The 19,046-nt window shown below is 47.8% G+C and overlaps 2 non-coding genes across 2 annotated transcripts; both read right to left on the bottom strand.

Moving 5' to 3' along the window:
• Nucleotides 1–3,627: 3,627 nt before the first annotated feature.
• On the bottom strand, nt 3,628–3,710 carry trnal-uaa (transfer RNA leucine (anticodon UAA)). The gene has a single exon. It is a non-coding gene; the product is annotated as a tRNA-Leu (tRNA).
• A 13,678-nt stretch (nt 3,711–17,388) lies between these two features.
• Nucleotides 17,389–17,460, bottom strand: trnaw-cca (transfer RNA tryptophan (anticodon CCA)). Its single transcript has one exon. It is a non-coding gene; the product is annotated as a tRNA-Trp (tRNA).
• Between the last annotated feature and the right edge of the window lie 1,586 nt (nt 17,461–19,046).

The raw sequence follows: 19,046 nt of genomic DNA on the forward strand, positions 1-19,046 counted from the left end.
CGCACACCGAGACAAACATCAACTGCTGCTGGAGGACTATCAATTCGGTGAAAGACGCCCTTTGGTCTGCCCGAAACTTGCTGGTCTTCCAGCGCAAAGAGTTGTCCACCACCGAATGTTGCAGACTGGCACATTCCAAGGTCCAGGACTACGTGCTGAGGGACGCACTAAAGCTTGGAGCAGCTGCAGCAAAGGCTCAATGGGGAAAGACCACAGTGTAAGGTTCCCCCACCAAGCTAGACTGAGGGGCTGGATCCATGGGAAACCCCTCGAACTGTATCGTTAATATTCTCAATTGCTGTAAATGTAAAACTGTAATTGATATGACAATTGTGAAACGGAAGGGTTGGGAAGAAACTCATGACAGTATTGAAGGAAACTGATCTCCCTTGCAATGTTTGTATTTTTTGGTGCTGTTTGGAAACTGTTTGGCAATGTAATTTTTACAGATTTTTATGAATAAAGTATATTTTGGAAATAAAAAAAAAGATTTCAGTTCCCTCTCTGGATTTCGCTCTGTTTCTCTGCTCACACATCTCCCCCTCCAGTTAAGTGAAGAAGTGAACTACAGGGTGTCAGAATCAACAATTTAATAAATCCCGCTGCCTTCGATTTTATAAATCCCGAGATTATCCCGGTACATTAACGGGAACTGGTTCGGAGCTGATGAATTAATTTAATAATGGAAGTGTCCGGGTTAATTCTCTGTTTTTCATTTGGACAGTTTGAATTGTGTTTTTTTTTTCTCTCTGGTGATCTGAGCGCCGCTTCTCAATGAGAATCTGCTCCCGGAACAGAGTAAATGCAGGAAGGAAGAGGCCATTCTCGGGCTGTGTGTTTCTCTCCTAACCTGATCTGTTTCGACCGCATTGTTCCCAGAGGACGGAATCAGTGAGAGTTGTGCACACACAGGAGCTGAGTCCATTGCAGCGCTTTAATATGTGCCTTCCCCCCGGCCCTCCCTATTCTCCGGACACAGAGCTGTCTGTTTCCCCCGGCGGCGGGAGAGAGTCGGGGATTCTCTCCCCGCAGTGTCAGGGTCTGCAGCCCCGGGGAACTGGCGGTTTCAGTCAGAGTGACCGAGCTGCCTCACATATCCTGTGTACTGATCTCCAATGGATTCAAATATTAGTGAACTCATTGGGTAATGTTTGTAAATAACCCTCATGTGAACGGACCCGGCTCCATTAATGCCTTCCAAATAAAACTGGGATCCATTTCTTTTCCCCAAATGCCAGCTAACGGATCCCAGGAGCGGGGTTGAGATTGTGCTGAGCAGCAATGAGTCTCCGGTAATGCTGCTTTCTAAATTCCAGATTAGCTCTCAGTCCAACAGGCCTTTCGGGAAAGTGATGTGACAAAACAGAAACCATGTGACCGCCCCTCCAATCTAATGGGTTTGATGATGAACAGAGATGGCAGCTCTTTCCTTTGCTGATTTGGTGGCTCTGAAAAGAGCCCTTGTTACACTTGTTACTGAAGCTGGGTTTTAGGTGCGTTCCCCGCGGATGCGGCGGGCCAGCTGGATGTCTTTGGCCATGATGGACCGGGATCATTCTGGTGAATCTGCTCATTTTCCGACAGAAGCATCAGTCGCTGTTTGAACTGTTTAAAGTCAGGGGTGTATTAGCAGCCAGAAAGTGAAGGGCAGTTCAATGCTCCCTGCAGCATTATCCGCCTCTTTCAGGAGAAAAGATCAGAAACCGCTCGTTTCTGTCAGTCCCCGAGAAGCCTGTGAGAAGCGGTTCGTCGCGAATTTGTTCCTTTTACAGAGAGGAAGCTGATATTTGTCCCGTTTTAAATTGCTGAACCGGACCTTCCTCCCGCCGCTTACAGTTAACAGATTGACAAATGAAAACGATTCCTAAAATCGCGTCAGGATTTTGTGACGGTAAATACAGTAAAACAGAACATAAAATGAGAGGTTTTAAAATTGTTGCCTGAAAATTGAAATTTTCCATCACTTCAATTCCTTCCTGCTCTGGAATTGCCGGGCTTTTTCCAATTGGAAAATTTCAGCCAATGAGAACTTCTATTTAATTTATGTGACACTCCGATTGGTTAAGAATTGGATTGAGAAGCGGGTGACCAATCAGAGACAGAGTCAAACTGTTGGAATTTCAGGCCCCCAGGAACTGAGCTGAAACTGTTCAGATTGACAAACCCTGGCAGTGGCTTCACACATTGGACACTTCACACTGAGTCATTCAAGGGCTGGTGTGAGAGAAGCTTCAGATCCTGTCATTACTCTCTGACTCATTATTCATCTAGAACCAAACAATTAGTAAATGTGAAGCAGTGAAGAGACTTTTCACTCTCACTGCAGAATGTGTCATCTGGGGAAATAAGGAACTATTATATTCGGAGATTCCAGGTTCATTCCTCCCTGAACAAATCCATTCCTCACATTCCCGATCACAGCCTATCCCAGCTCCTGTTGTCACCCGACTCCAGCTGAATTGGAGAAACTCATGTGTTGGGGTTTGAGTTGTGAGGTGGGGTTTCTCCGCCAGTGTTACTGTCTTACAGACTCTCCCCCTGAATTTGTGAACTGAGACTGCACCGAACACATCCCCAGTTAGAGTGAGGGCCGGATATCCCTCTGTTTTATTACAGAGAGTGGGGAAAAGGCTGGGTGGAGGGGAGTCACCAGGGATCCTGGATTTACTCCAAATCATTTCCATGTGGAATCTGCAGGCGGGGCCGGGACAGGGATCATTTGATCAGGGGATCAGCTCTTTCCTGAGAGATGTGGGTGGCTCTGAGAAGAGCCTTTGTGTTCAGATGTTTACAAGTTTCCCGCGCTTTCACTTCTTTCCAGACCCTGCTTTCTGAGACTTCGCTGCTTTCGGCTTGACCTTGCTCTTCCATGTCTGCACTTTCTTCAGCGCCTTTCCGCCCGCCACACTCTTGCCTTTTTTGACCTTCTTCGCAGGAGACTTTTTCTGAAGCACTGCTTTCTTCACCGCCTTATTTAGCGTTGCCGCCGCCTTGCTGCTCGTTTTCTTGGCTGTTACTTTCTTTGTTGTCACTTTCTTGTCTGCTGGTTTCTTCACTAAAGATTTCTTGTCTGCTGGTTTCTTCACTGAAGATTTCTTGTCTGCTGGTTTCTTCACTAAAGATTTCTTGTCTGCTGGTTTCTTCACCTTCTTTCCCACTTTTCCCTGGGTTTTCCTTCTTGCTGATTTTGAAGGAGCCGGAGGAGCCCTGTCCCTTGCTCTGCACCAGGGAGCCTTTGTTCACATTCCTCTTGATACTTCGCTTGATCTGGGTCTTGAGCTTCTCCTGAGTGGTGGCAGACCTGCAAGGAATCAACTACCAGCTAGCGTATAAAGCAAGACCAAGGCTCAGGGCCTTCAGTTACCTGGAGGGGAGTCGGAGAGGCAGCGGATCCTGTGAGGAACCACAATCCAGGAAGGATGAGAAGGTCATTGTCAGGGTACAGAGGAGATTAAGTTAAAGATTTACCAGTTTATAAGCAAGCGCAGAGCCAAGGAACGGTGCTGGGGCAGATCAAATAATAGGAAGTTGTGATCAGTTGGAAGGCAAGAGTGATTAAATGACAGAAGAGATGATGGTGCAAGGCAAAAGTCAGGGAAAGAATAAGTAACATTTTGTAAGCACAGATACCAGGAGTGGAGCTTGAACCCACGCAGACACATGTCTATTGGATCTTAAGTCCAACACCTTAACCACTCGGCCATCCTGGTACATTAACTCACCACTAAAAATGAAATTTAATGTGATCCGGGTGCCATCTGGCCTTTTCCAATATAAAGTTATGACTCCTCTCCCATGCTAAATTGGACCCTTCATTATTTATGAACCTCAATCGGATCACCCCTCAGTCTAGGTTTCTCTAAGGTGTAGGGTCCCAAATCTTTTAGTCTAACTTGATAACCAAGATGTCTTATACTGGGAATTCGTCGAATGTCTCTCCTCTGTACCCTTTCCAAAGCCTCAATATCACCCATCATGTGAGGAGACCAAGACTGGATACAATATTCCAAGTGAGTCCTGACCAAGGTTTCATAAAAGGACAAATTCGGGACATCTCAGATACTGAAGGAGTCCGTGTCCAGAAGCAGCAAGACCTGGACAACATTCAGACTTGGGCTGCTAAGTGGCAAGTAACATTCACACCACATAAGTATCAGGCAATGACCATCTCCAACAAGAGAGAATGTAACCATCTCCCCTTGACGTTCAACAGCATTACCATCGCTGAATCCCCCCACCATCAACATCCTGGGGGTTACCATTGACAAAAGCTTAACTGGACCATTCATATACATACTCTGGCTACAAGAGTAAATCAGATAGTGGGAATTCTGTGATGAGTAACTCAGCTCAAGGCACGTGGTGAAATGCTCATTAGGAGAGCTGGAGAAATGGACTGGTCAGGTGGGCAGAAAAGTGGCAAATGGAACTCAACTTGGAGAAGTGTGAGGTGATGCCTTTGGTGAGGTCAAACACAGCAAAGGAATACACAATTAATGGGTGAATGCTGAGAGGTGTAGAGGAAGTGAGGGACCTTGAAGTGAATGTCCACAAATCCCTGAAAGTAGCAGGACAGGTTGATAAGTTGGTTGAGAAGGCTTATGGAATCCTTTCCTTTATTAGCCGATGTATAGAATATCAGAGCAGGGAGGTTATGCTGGAACTGTATATATCATTAGTTAGGCCACAACTTGAGTTCTGTGTGCAGTTCTGGTCACCTCATTCCAGAAAGGATGTAATTGCACTAGAGAGGTTACAGAGGAGATTTACGAGGATGTTGCCAGGACTGGGAAAATGCAGCTATGAGGAAAGATTGGATAGACTGGGGTTGTTCTCCTTGGAATAGAAGAGGCTGAGGGGAGATTTGATTGAAATGTACAAAATTGTGAGGGGTCTGGATAGAATGGATGGGAAGGGTCTATTTACCTTAGTAGGGAGGTCAGTGACTAGAGGGCATAGATTTAAAGTGATGTGTTGAACAATTAGAGGGGAGATGAGGAAAGGTTTTTTCACCCAGAGGGCTGTGGGAGTCTGGAACTCACTGCCTGTAAGGGTAGCTGAGGCAGAAACCCTCAACTCATTTAAAAGGTGTCTGGATGTGCACCTCAAGTACCTGAACCTGCAGGGCTACGGTCCAAATGCTGGGCAATGGGATTCAGCTGGGTGGCTCGTTTTTTGGCCTGCCTGTGCTGTAAACTTTCTATGTTCTATGATTCTATGCAGACACAATGGGCCGAATGGCCTCCTTCTGCACTGTAATAATTTTGTGATTTTTGACTCTCCAGAACTTGTCAACCATCTACAAGGCCAAACCAGGATGAGTGCAGCACCAACAATACTCTAGAAACTCGACACTGTTCAGGACAAAGCAGCCGCCTTGATTGTCACCCCATTCACCACCTTAAACATTCACTCCCTTCACCACTGACGCACAGTGGCAGTAGTGTGTACCATCTACCAGATGCACTGCTGCAACTCACCAAGGCTCCGCAGACAGCACCTTCCAAACCGAAGACCTCCACCACCTTGAAGGACAAGGGCTGCAGATGCATGGAAACACCACCATGTGCAAGCTCCCCTCCAAGTCACACACCATCTGATCTGCAAATATATCGCTGTTCATTCACTGATGTTGGGTCAAAATCCTGGATCTCCCTTCCTAACAGCACTGTGGGTGTACCTACACCACATGGAGTGCAGCAATTCAAGAAGGGAGCTCACCGCCACCTTGTCAAGGACAATTAGGGATGGGTAACAAATTCTGGCCTTGCCAGTGTCGCTCACATCCCATGAAAGAATATGCCCCATCTTATATGCAATTATCCTCTGAATGCAGCCCAACCCTCTATTTGCTCCAACTATCACTTCACAGCATTGCTGCTGTAACTTTAGAGATCTGTGCACTGGAACATCCAGATCTCTGCTCAAAATTATTTTCTTTTTTCCACCTACTTTAATGTTTTTCCCTGAAGGGTGTATGAATGTTGAGCATTCGCCCTGTCTACATGAATAACACTGCACTTACCCAAATTAAACATCATTTACCAGTCATGAACCCAATCTCCCAACACATTAAGATCAGCCTGAAACAGTCGAGCATCGTCTACAGTCTAAACACTCGCACAGATCTTCAAATCATCTGTAAATTTACAGATGGTGCGCCCTACACCTACATCCAGATCATTAATAAAAATAGTAAAGAGCAACAGACCCAACACCGATCCCTGTGGGACACCATTGGTAACTGGTCTCCAAACAGATCCAGATCCATCTGTAACTACTTTCTGCCTACATCTGCCAGTCAGTTCCCAATCCAGATCAATATATTACCACTGATACCAGGGACTTTAATCTTATAGAGAAGCGTCTTGTGTGGAACCTTATCAAAATCTTTTGGCTGAGATCTGCTAATTGAACACAGGCCGGGGATGAGGCCTAGGCCTGTCCTGCTTTGTGTGTGGGTCTCAGGACCACACAAGGTGAGATCAGCTCACTGAGCACAGGCCCATCCTGCTCTATATGGTGCTCAGTACCTCACCAAATGAGAATAACTAACACACCACAGGCCATGGAGCCTCGGCCCATCCTTCCCCGATTGCGGTTCAGTGCCAACCAGGTAAGATCAGCTAATTCAGCACAGGCCGGAGATGGAAGCTGGACCTTTCCTGCTCTTGGGACTCCGTACCATACCATGTGCGATGAAGTAAAATACCACAGGCCGGGGATGGAGCCTGAGATTTCCCTGTTCTGTGTGGGGCTCTGTACAACAACGTGTGAGAAGAACTATCATCCCTCAGGCTGAGGAAGGAGCCTGGGCCCATTCTGTTCTGTGTGGCTCCTACCACACTGAGTGGGATCAGTTAACTCAACACAGGCCATGAATACAACCAGGCCCTTTCCTGCTCCATGTGGCTCAGTATCACACCAGGTGGCATCAGCTAACACAGCACAGGCTGGGGCTGGAGCCTGGGCCCGTCCTGCTCTGTGGGCTCAGTAACAACCCGTAAGATGAACTTTTTTCAAAAGACTTCAGTGTATTTATCTCTGTCCAACACTGTGAGGCAGCTTTCTGTGTTTATAAAGAGTGTAATTTATTGACTGGTCTCTTGGATCAAACAGGGTAACAGACAGAGGTCTGTGTGCAGAGGGTTTGGGGGTGAGCTCTGATTCCTAACCCTTTCTGGACTGTGAGGAATAAAGAATGAATGAGAGAGAGAGAATGTGGGAGAAGGGATGATGGAAGAATTTGTCCGTGAACCTGATTAAAAGTGTCTCAAACGCAAGATAATATTAAGATATCAAGAGCAGAACATTAACATAATCTGAGTTCCGCGATCTGGTCGGGTCCCATTCCCCTGAAGTGAGGAATGAACGGGTGGGGAAATTCCACCTGGAGTTATATTTGTCTCCAATGAAGATGAGTTCACAGTGAGGATGGAATAGCTCAGTTGGGAGAACACTAGATTGAAGAACCAGGATACAATCCCTGGTTTCATCAGTTTTAATTTGGTGTCTCCATCAGTTTAAGTAGAGAGAATCAGAGGGGAGATTTTCCACTCTTGACCCCATGGGCTGAATTTTAAACTAACGGTGCGACTCTCGGCAGAGGCACCGGAAGCGGGTGTCACCACCACACGAGTGAAATGTGGCCGGCCGACCCCGATCACGGAGCAGCCGACCAATTAATGAAGGGGAGGCGTGGGGCCCATGTAAACAAGGACCAGAGGTAGGGAACGAGGCACCGATGGCACCGACATCTGACACAACGGCAGGTGCTGGCACCATATTGAAAGGACTGCCAGACCTGCATTCACTGCTGCCTGGTTTAAAGGAGTGTCTTCCTGAGAGCCCTCTGCTGCCCCAGGTCCCGTTCTGCTGCCCCAAGACCCGTTCTGCTGCCTCTGATGCCCCAGGTCCCGTTCTGCTGCCTCTGCTGCTCCAGGACCCGTTCTGCTGCATCTGCTGCCCCAGGACCCGTTCTGCTGCCCCAAGACCCGTTCTGCTGCCTCTGATGCCCCAGGACCCGTTCTGCTGCCCCAGGACCCGTTCTGCTGCCTCTGCTGCTCCAGGACCCGTTCTGCTGCCCCAGGACCCGTTCTGCTGCCTCTGCTGCCCCAGGACCCGTTCTGCTGCCTCTGCTGCCCCAGGACCCGTTCTGCTGCCTCTGCTGCCCCAGAACCTGTTCTGTTGCCTCTGCTGCCCCAGGACCAGTTCTGCTGCATCTGCTGCCCCAGGACCTGTTCTGCTGCCTCTGCTGCCCCAGGACCAGTTCTGCTGCATCTGCTGCCCCAGGACCTGTTCTGCTGCCTCTGCTGCCCAGGACCCGTTCTGCTGTCACTGATGCCCCAGGACCCGTTCTGCTGTCTCTGCTGCCTGATAGGTAAGGAGCTGAATGCGAGCCTGCAGTGACCATGGTCCAATGGTTTGGCGATGCCTTCCTGCAGGTTCGCCTCCAGGTGACAACAGATAGGTGGAAGATCCTCTTCCCCAGGGATGGGAGGTGGAGACCTGTCCACCTGACCAAGCAAAGCTGCTTTGAGATAGTAGGTGAAGTCAGCAGCCGTGGGGTCAACCCCAAGACATGGATCCAGTGCACGAAGTGGGTCAATGACCGGATCCAGGCTGCTCAGGCACAAACTCAAAACACTTTGGACCCTTTGGACATTGCGCATGGCAGAGTGAGAGGGAGTGTTTGGTGGAAAGGGAGTGACCACCCAGTCATGTGTATTGGGGAAGGGCAGCAGGACACGCTGCCTGAGGCTTGGCTGCATCTCGGTGGGAGGTGCACATCAGTCATTGTATAAACTCACACAGTCCCTTGAGAGGGGCCACATGCAGGAGGAATATGTGTGTCCACATCATGGACTGCTGGATTATCACCATCAGAGATGTTGGGCTTGTCCCCGCTGGGAGACGAACTTTGTTGATCATAGTGGCTGCAATAGAAGACAGCCCACAATCGGAAAGAGCGTGTCAAGACTGGCAGTGGATGCCTTATCTCCATGTCCTCATCCCGATGGAGGAGGAGGCCATGGAACAGGCCGGGCAGCAAAGCAGCTGCTCCATAGCTGATGGAGAGACAGGGACACCTACCTAAGAGAGTGAGTGAACATCTCCTGGGGCACAAGGGTGCATCCGCTGCAAAGGAGCCACACTGCTCATCTGTTCACCACTGCATCAATGGAGCTGCACAGTAGGGGTGGTTGGAATGTCACGATGGGCAGACCCTAACCCTTCAATGTCCCTGTTTTCACATGCAGGCTAGGATGAACGACAAGAGCGAAGAGCTGGAGAGACTGGGGGACAGCCAGACACCTCTGAGGAGGAGGAGGGAGCCTCAGAGGGTGCACCGTCACATCATTCCCCTGCACCCTCCACCAGCACAGAAACCCTCACTCGGTGGGTATCCACTCGCTGTTAGATTTGGGCACACAAGCTGGTGAGCACGTCACAGACAGGCCCGGGCAGCTGACGGAGGCTGTGACAGCCGAGGCCACTGGCAGTTGGAAGTCTGTGGGAGGCCAGGCCCATGCTGAGTCCCAGGCTGATGACGTGCCTCTGGTGTCACCAGCAACACGGGAAATGCTGCAGCTGCAGCACGAGGTCAGGCAACATCTGGCAGAGTTGCCGGAGGTTATGTGTACCCAAGTTCGGATGATGGAGGAGTCCATCCAGGCCTTGCATGCTGCACTGTCTCTGATGGGGGTGTGTCTGGCTTCCTTCCTTGAGAGATTGGTGACTCTGATGGAGAGCCAGATCCAGCCGACCAATCAGTGGCTGCCGGAGATGTGTGCAGACCTGCACTCCATCGCTTTGTCCATGAGCTCCATCCAGAGGTGACAAGGCGAGAGGGGGGACGAGGCACCTGAACTCTTCACCAGGTCCACGTCCCTCTCAGGTCAGCAGCGAGGTACAAGTGTGTCTGATAAGGGGGAGGAGCAGCTGGCTGCTACATCTGGGGTCTCCTCTCAGGGTGCTCCTGGTGTGGACAGTATCTCCAAAGCCCCTCTGCCAGTGACACAAGTGATGCCAGTGCCTGCCTCCGTCACCCTCGATGACAGAGGGGGGGTCCCTGTACCTGTGCAGGAGGCCCTCAGTGTGCCGGGGCCCTCCAGGCCTCAGGCAGCAAGAGGACGGCCATCAATGTCATCCCAAGCCATGGGGCAGCAAGGTCAGCAGCCTGTCTCCACCTCAGCTGACAGAGCAGGGGGTGCACCACGTAGGAGCATGCGGAAAAGATTTCAGAAGAGCACCTAGATTCACTTGGGTTCATGGTGAATGTGCATTCCAGATGGATAGGGTTGCATTTGATGTCACACGGAAGAAAGAAATGATGTTCTCTCACTATGTCTCCTTCCTATTGTTGATGCCCTTTGGGACTTCATTTAAACCCTTCCTCCCAAGGGGCTGGAAGTGAGGGACCAAGCCCTGAGTTCACAAAGCTTCGGTCTTGTCACTGTGCGATGTGTACCTGGACGCTGCAGTGCAGAAGGAAGCAGGCGACAACAGGGCTGCTTAAAGCTAAGACTTTATTGCTGTGGTTCCAGAGGGTGGTAAGGCTCAAAGGAAACTTGAATGTATAAGGGTGTCTCATGTCTCCCTTGTGTGTATCTCATTGCCCCTTTCCTGCTGTGCCTGAGGTTCTTCATCAGGCACTGCTTGGGCAGCATCCTCCTCCACATCCTCATCATCAGAGGAGACATCACACTCCACGATATCCTTACTTGTCAACACCTCACCCCTCTGTGATGCCAGATTGTGCTGTGCACAGCAAACCACCACGATATGTGAGACCCTCGCCGGGACATACTGAAGGGCTCCACTGCATCGATCTAGGCACCTGAATCTCATCTTCAGGAGACCAATGGCCTCCTTGATGGTCGCTCGGGTTGACCCGCAGCAGGTGTTGTACCTCTCCTCTGCATCCGTGCGTGGGTTCCTCACAGACGTCAGTAGTCATGTCCTCAGTGGGTAGCCCTTGTCTCCAAGGATCCATCTCTGAAAGCGGATGGGGCCGCGGAAAGGTTCTGGCACCTGGGAGTGCCTTGGTATGCAGGCATTGTGGCTGCTTCCCGGGATTTGTGCACACACCTATGGGATCCATTTGCAGTGGTTGCAGACCAATTGCACACTGAGCAAGTGGAAGCCCTTCCTGTTGAAGGATGCTGGCTGGTCTGCAGGAGCCTTGATGGTCACATGGGGTGACACCCTACACCTGGGGGAATCCAGTGATGGCCCCGAATCCTATAGTCCTCTCAGCTTGACTGTTTGGATCGATGTGCACATAGTCACCGGCCCTCCTGAACAGGACATTGGTGACCTCCTTGTTGCACTGATTCACCACAGACTGTGAGATTCCACACATATCTCCAGTGGATCCCTGCAATGATCTGCTGGTGCAGAAGTTCAGTGGCACAGTGACCTTCAGTGACACTGGTATCAGGTGCCCACCAAGTCCCATGGGGCACAGCTGCATCATGGCAGAGAGATCAGTGACGACCTCCGTGCAGAGGCGCAGTCTGTGGAGACACTGTCACTCGGACATCTGCAGGTAGTTGAACCTCAGCTGACGTGTTCCTCTGCCTCCTTCTCCAGCCTCCTGTTCGAGGCTGGCCTTCCTGTGGGCCCCCAAGCTGCTGTGGTGCCCCTGCTGGTGCCTGCGCCTCCCTCCCTTCCTCTCTACTCCTCCTCCTCCTCAATGTGAGCCTTGAATGAGGCCCATGACAGGTTGCCCCTCCCTGAGTGCAAGGCCTTCACAGTAAACAACACCCAGCCACATTTACCTCACTTGTCACCCTCAATGAGGTGGCACTGCCCCAATGGTACCCTGGTGTGGCTCCCCCTGCAGAGCTGGCACATTGGCCCCCACTCCTGACAGTGTTTCCCGATGCCCTTTCCCCCTCCACCCTTACTGCCAAGTTACGCTGCCTCACCCGATAGCTTCCCAGTGAAGCCAACACTCAGCTCCCACCTCCCAGTCACCTCCTTTAACCAGGCGAGGCTCTGAAGCCCCGTGGTTCCCGTGCACTATTAGTTCAATTGGATCCAGTGAATAAAATTGCTGATAATTGGACTCATAAATACTTGAAATGCCTTCTTGCCGTGTGGATGTGCGAAGTCTGCCCTCCATGTCAGCCGCCGACAGAAAAATCCGGTCCGACGTCTTCCATCCCTATTTTATACACCCCCCCTCCCCCTCCCCAGCCTCCATTCCCGTCTCCAACGGTCCCTTAAAATTCTGGCCCATGTCTCTAAGACTAATGGGAGTGAAACTACATCTGCTCCTTAGCCTGAACAGGGAGAGCTGCTCTCTCTGTGTTTAAAGTGAATGAATCTGCTCTTTACCTTGTCTTACTGGAACGTTCACTGTCTGGAAATGTCTGTTTGAAAATATTTTCCTGTTATATTAATGGAGCAGAGGAGCAGATGTGAGGTGCTGTTCAACAGAGAGGTTTGGAAGTGGGTGAAAGGGTGGAGTGATGGTGTGAGTGAGAGGTGCAGTGAGTTGGCCATTCTCAATAGAGTGTCAGGAATGAAGGTCAGAGGAACAGACCAGGCAGGAAACACAGAAAGAGCGAGGAGAAGCTGGTGTGAAAAACAGAGATTAAACAACAGGCTTGTTCAGTTGGTTTGGGTCTGGTGTTCAGAATACCCGGAATCTGGGTTCACTTCCCTTCCAACTCAGCGAATTGTATCAACATTATGTTCATAAAACCATAGAATGATACCCAAAGAAGGAGACCATATTGTCCATTGTGTCAGTGCTGTCTCTTTGGTTATGTTATCCAATTAGAACTGCTGCTCAGCTTTTTCCTGTAATCTGTACATTTTTCCTTCCAGTATTTATCCCAATTGCTTTTCAAAGTTACGACTGAATCTGCTTTCAAGTCCTGATCAGACAGTGCATTCCAGATCACAACACATCACTGTATAAAAAATCATTCCTCATTTCGCCTCTGGTTCTTTTCTCAATCACCTGATAAATACATCCTCTGGTTACTGACCCTTTTGCCACTGGAAACAATTTCTCCTTATTTAACTTATTGAAAACCTTCTTGATGATGTCACATACTAGACTGCCAGTAAAACTGAAGCCCATGGAATAAAAGAGACAATGACAGCATGGATATGAAGTTTGCAGACTGATAGGAACATAGAAGCAGGAGTAGGCCATTCAGCCCATCGAGACCACCCCGCCATTCAATATGATGATGACTGATCATCCACTTCAATGCCTTTTTCCCACACTATCTCCATATCCCTTATGTCATTTGTATTTAGAAATCTGTCAATCTCTGCTTTAAACATACTCAATGACTTAGCTTCCACAGCTCTCTGGTGTAGAGAATTCCAAAGATTCACAACCCTCTGAGTAAAGAAATTTCTCCTCGTCTCTGTCCTAAGTGGCTTTCCCCTTATGTTGAAATTGTGTCCCCTGGTTCTAGATTCCTCAACCGGAGGAAAAACTTCATCTACCCTGTCTATCCCTTTAAATATTTTGTAAGTTTCAATGAGATCACCTCTCATTCTTTGAAACTCTGGAGAATACAGTCCCAGTTTCCCCAATCTCTCTTCATAGGACAGTCCTGCCATCCCGGGAACAAGTCTGGTGAACCTTCAATGCACTCCCTCGATGGCAATGATATCCTTCCTAAGGTAAGGGGACCAAAACTGCACACAGTATTCCAAAGTGCAGTCCAACCAAGGTTATATACAATTGAAGCAAGATTTCACTACTCCTGTACTCAAATCATCTTGTGATAGAGGCTAACATATCATTCGTCTTCTGAATTGCTTGCTGCACCTGCATGTTAGCTTTCAGTCACTTATTGACAAGGACACCCAGGCCCCTTTGTACATCTACACTTTCTAATCTCTTACCATTTAAGAAATAATCTGCACATCTGTTTCTCCTACCAAAGTGGATAACCTCACATTTTTACACATTATATTCCATGTGCCACTTTCTTGTCCACTCACTAAGATTGTCCAAATCACCTTGAAGCTGCTTTGCATCTTTCTCACAACACACATTCCCACCTCGTTTTGTGTCATCTGCGAACTTGGAAATACGACATTTGGTTCCCACCTCCGAATCATTGATATATATTGTGAACAGCTGGGTCACAGTGTGGTGGTGAACAGTTGTATTTCTGTCTGGAGGAAGGTTTACAGTGGGTTCCCCATGGTTCCTCATAACTTCAGTTATGTGCAGAGACTGGAAAAGCTGGGGTTGTTCTCCTTGGAGCAGAGCAAGTTCAGAACAACTTTGACAGAGTTAGAATCAAGGAATCAAATGGTTACAGTACAGAAGGGGACCATTCAGTCCATCATGTCCATGACAGCTCTTTGCAAGAGCAAATCAGCTAATTCCACTCCTCTGCCCTTTCATTGTAACCCTGCAAATTTTCTCTATTCAGGTGTTTATCCAATTCCCTTTTGAAAGCCACGATTGAATCTGCCTCCAGCACACTCTCAGGCAGTGTATTCCAGATCCGAACCACTCACTCTGTCCCACACCCCTGGTACCATTGCAGAAAATCTCTTCTGTTCATTTCATCCCTCATAAATAATTGAAATGAAATGTTTATTAGGAAATGCACAATATAAAAAAGAGAGAGAAATAAATGCTGAGAAAAATAGAAGTCAATGTTTGGAAGGTAAAAAGAGCAAAAGATGTAACTTTTATTCTGGTTGAGTGAGAGGAATATATCACACTCTGGGGCTTTTTGAGAGGATTTACTGATAAACCTGGGATTTGAGAGGAAGCTGGTTCATGGTTTACAGAACAAATTCAGTCCCTGGGGTGGAGCCAACAGCTGCACCGTCCAATAACAGACAGGATGGGGACACTGTCTCAGGCCTGGTGAGCTCAGTCGATGAAGGCATGAAACTCTGAATCTCAAGTTTTTGAGTTTGAGCCCCACGGTGGGTGTCTTTTATTTCCTTTTTAGGCTGATTTTACAGCCATTCTCCAGCTCTGAATTCCTCGGCAGAGAGTTCAAGGAGTGTTTGAAATGAGATTCAACAGCAGTATGAGAAAGTCTCTCCTTGATTCAGGACTCTTACCTCTCTGCAGCATCTCGCTGCTGAAGATTGAACTTTATCTCATTTCATTCTCAGCTCATGGTCAGTGTGGATCACTGGGACTTCTGGCTGTCTCCCACTTCACAATCCATCAGTGCTGAGAAATCAATGGGGAATATTACTCACATGTTGTAATGTTTTATAAATACTTGAATGTATTTCACACTGTGTCTAACAGTGTGAATCTCCCCTGGTATATCAGCTCACCAACACTTCAACAGAACATTCACATAATGTGAGCTCTGAGACCTGTTCAGATCCCATTCCCAAGACCTGGAAAGTGGGATTGGGCTGGATCGCTCTTTTTCAGCTGGCACAGACACGATTGCTAAATGGTCTCAGTCTGTGCCATAAGTTTTCTCCATTTTCTATGTTCTATGAAGTGAGGTGTGATTGGGAGGGGCAATTCCACCAGGGTTATATTTTCTACCAAAACAATGACACAAGGGATACTTCACTTTTTTATTCATTCATTCATGCGATGTGGGCATCGCTGGCTAGGCCAGCATTTATTGCCCATGAGAAGGTGGTGGTGAGCTGCCTTCTTGAACCATTGCAGTCCATGTGGGGTAGGTACACCCACAGTGCTGTGAGAAAGGGAGTTCCAGGATTTTGACCCAGCGACAGTGAAGGAACGGCGATATAGTTCCAAGTCAGGATGGTGTGTGGCTTGGAGGGGAACTTGCATGTGGTGGTATCCCCTGTATTTGCTGCCCTTGCCCTTCTAGGTGCGAAAGGTCACTGGTTTGGAAGGTGCTGTCTAAGGAGTTGTGGTGCATTGCTGCAGTGGATTTTGTAGACGGTACACACTCTGCAACTGTGCGTCGATGGTGGAGGGAGTGAATGTTTGCAGATGGGGTGCCAATCAAGCGGGCTGCTTTGTCCTGGCGGTGTTGAGATTCTTGAGTTGGAATTGCACCCATCCAGGCAAGTGGAGAATATTCCATCACACCCTTGACTTGTGCCTTGTGGATGGTGGACAGGCTTTGGGGAGTCAGGAGTCATGGATGAGTGAGAGGAATATATCACAGTTTGGGGCTTTTGTAAGAGGATTTATGAATAAACCTGGGATTTGAGAGGAAGCTGCTTCATGGTTTACAGAACAAATTCAGCCCCTGGGGTGGAGCCAACAGCTGCACTGTAATTACTCACCTCAGGATTCCAAGCCTCTGACCTGCTCTTGTAGTCACGTTATTTGTATGGTTACCCATGGTAACCTCCATGATGTTGATGGTGGGGGATTCAGTGATTGTAATGCTATTGAATGTCAAGGGGAGATGGTTAGATTCTCTCTTGTTGGAGATATTCATTGCCTGGCACTTGTGTGGTGCGAATGTTACTTGCCACTTATCATCCCAAGCCTGTGAGACTGAAATAGCTCAGTTGGGAGTGTGTTAGACTGAAGATCCCTGGTTCAATCTGGGGTTTTGGCAGTTCTCCTTTATTCTGCATCGCCCTTTGGTTTTGACTCTTGAGCTGCACAATTTACACTGAAATTATTTACCCAACTCTGAAGGTTAGATTGGAATAGAGAGATATCAAGGATGGGAAATATTTACATTGTCTGCTGTAGCTTATTCTCTATCTCCTTGTGTCCTTTTCCCCAGTTTTTGACTCTCTCGGGGCCGGGTGAACATTTGATTTGCTGCATTTGTCCCAAACTGAAGCCTTTTCCACATCTCTGGGTGGTCAGACTCGCTCTGTCTGTTTTTGTTGCTCGTGATCATTAACGAGAACAGGCCACGAGTTCAACGTTTATCAGCAAATGGAAGATAATTGGAAAGAATTCTGTGTTACTCCAGACCAGTGACAAAGATACAATGGATGTTATTCAAAATAAATTCCCTTTGACATTTTATGTAAACTTGTTTGCATCCAAAAGTTGGATTTTAAGTGTTACAAAAATGTGTCAAATTAATGACTGACCATGTGACAGCGCACATGGGGATCAAATCCACAGCCTTGTTGTTATCAACACTGCGTCCTAACCAACTGAACTAAGCGGCCTATAGACAGAGCCAGGTATGGGTTTGAGCCGCACGCTGGGCGGTTTGTGTTTTATTTCTCACACTGGGTGACAGAGCGATTGTACAAACAATGGACACATCACATCCCTGAAACATTGTTCTGATATAAAACAGTGTGAAATAAGAACTGAGCATGGAAATGGAACGGAACCAGAAATCAGGACTTTAATCTATTAAAGTTGATCTTGAAATTCAACCATTCACTGAACATTCCAATAGATCGAACTCTCTTCTGATATAAAATCCAGGAACTTAAGCTGCTGTAAAACACAACTGAGCCTGACGTCATTTGAACACGCAACCTTCTGATCTGGAGTCAGACGCGCTACCGTTGTGCCACAAGCTCACAGATAAAGCGAAGTGTTCCATTCCTGACAGATTTACTTCTTGTTTAGATTCAGTGATTGAAATTAATTCAATCCTCATCTGACCTCCACTCTGTAAAGGCCTGCAATCCGACCTGAACCCGACGACCTGTGTCGGGTTCGGGTCATGTCGGGTCGCTCTTCCGGTTCTGGCTTTTGGACTCGGGTAGGGTCAGGCCAGGTTCAGGTCAGGCTGGGTCCAGGTTGGTCTGAGTCCGTGTCGGACACACACAGTAAGTATTACATTTAACTTTGCTGGGAAGTTGAGTTTAATAAGTGTCAAAAGTTGAAAAGCCAACCAAAGCCGGGAGTCCGGGTCATTAAGGAGGGAAACTCTGAGTCTGCTCAGTGAGCAAGTGAGCATCTCTATGACGTCATTGCGCTCATGCTGCAGCTTCCTGTAGATTCGGAATCGGGAGGTAGATAAAGTGAACATTCCGGTGGTCGGGTAAGGCTCGGGTTAGTTTGGGCGTGGGAATAAATGGAGATACTCGGGCCGGGTCAGGCTCGGGTCCAATGTGGTTCTGTCAGGTTCGTGTCGGGTTTTTTTTCCTGACCTGAGCAGGCCTTTACCGCTCTGTCAGTTCAGTGCCTTATTTAAAATATTACTTGGAGTTCTGTTTTACAGGGTCTCGGCTGTTTAAGTGTTTCCCAGACCCACTATTCTGATTAATCAGACATTTTGCTGCTAACTGCTGCTGCTACAATTGAAATGTAAAAAAGAATTTCCAGTGACCTGCAACCAATGGACAAATACATTTCAGAAAGATAAAGCTCATTCACCAATCCACAAATGTGTCTTTCTGCTTATATTTATAAACAACTCCTTCTCTCCACTATGGGAACTATACAATCACTACAGTTATTTGAAAGTTAGTATAAGATGTTCCAGTTCATCAATTTTAAAACTGCAGCAGGTATTTTCCAGAAAACTTCTCTGTTGGAACCTCAGTCCCATTTAGATTGAAAGTGGACAATTAATGTATTCACTTGTTCATTGTGGACAGGTGTCTGACTTCGAATAAATCTCATTAACTTTCAATGAGGTGGCAGTATTTCTGTGCTCCCATTTTACACAGTCTGTCCTGTTCATGCACCATGTTTTTATTCTCCTCTCCCATTCTCCACAGGATACAGATTACAAGCATCATCAATCTAGCTGTTGAAAAGCATTGGAAGAATCTGGTCACACTGGTATTGAAACATTCATTTTCTGCCATTTTCCAAGTTGGTTGCTTTAAACACAGTACGATGTGCAATCATCTTGAAAATAGATTCTCTTCAATATCCAATACAAACTGAATTACAAACCTGACAGACAAACACAGGAGAACAAGTGACTAGTGAACACAAACCTCATGGTGCTCATTTTCAGATTTATTGCAGTCATCCGACAAAACAAGTGAAAGAATATTCCAGTGAAATGATTTGGAAAGTAGGTGTGACTTTTGTTGGTGCCTTTCTTTGCTCTGTTGGTGAAACTTTCTTGCACCTGACTCCTGTTCATGTCTCTGTTTCCTCTATTGAATGAGGAAGGAGGTATTTGATCAGAAATCAACTGGATTGT

The sequence above is a fragment of the Heterodontus francisci genome, chromosome 35 (genome assembly GCF_036365525.1).
Source record: "Heterodontus francisci isolate sHetFra1 chromosome 35, sHetFra1.hap1, whole genome shotgun sequence".
In the NCBI taxonomy this organism is placed as follows: domain Eukaryota; kingdom Metazoa; phylum Chordata; class Chondrichthyes; order Heterodontiformes; family Heterodontidae; genus Heterodontus; species Heterodontus francisci.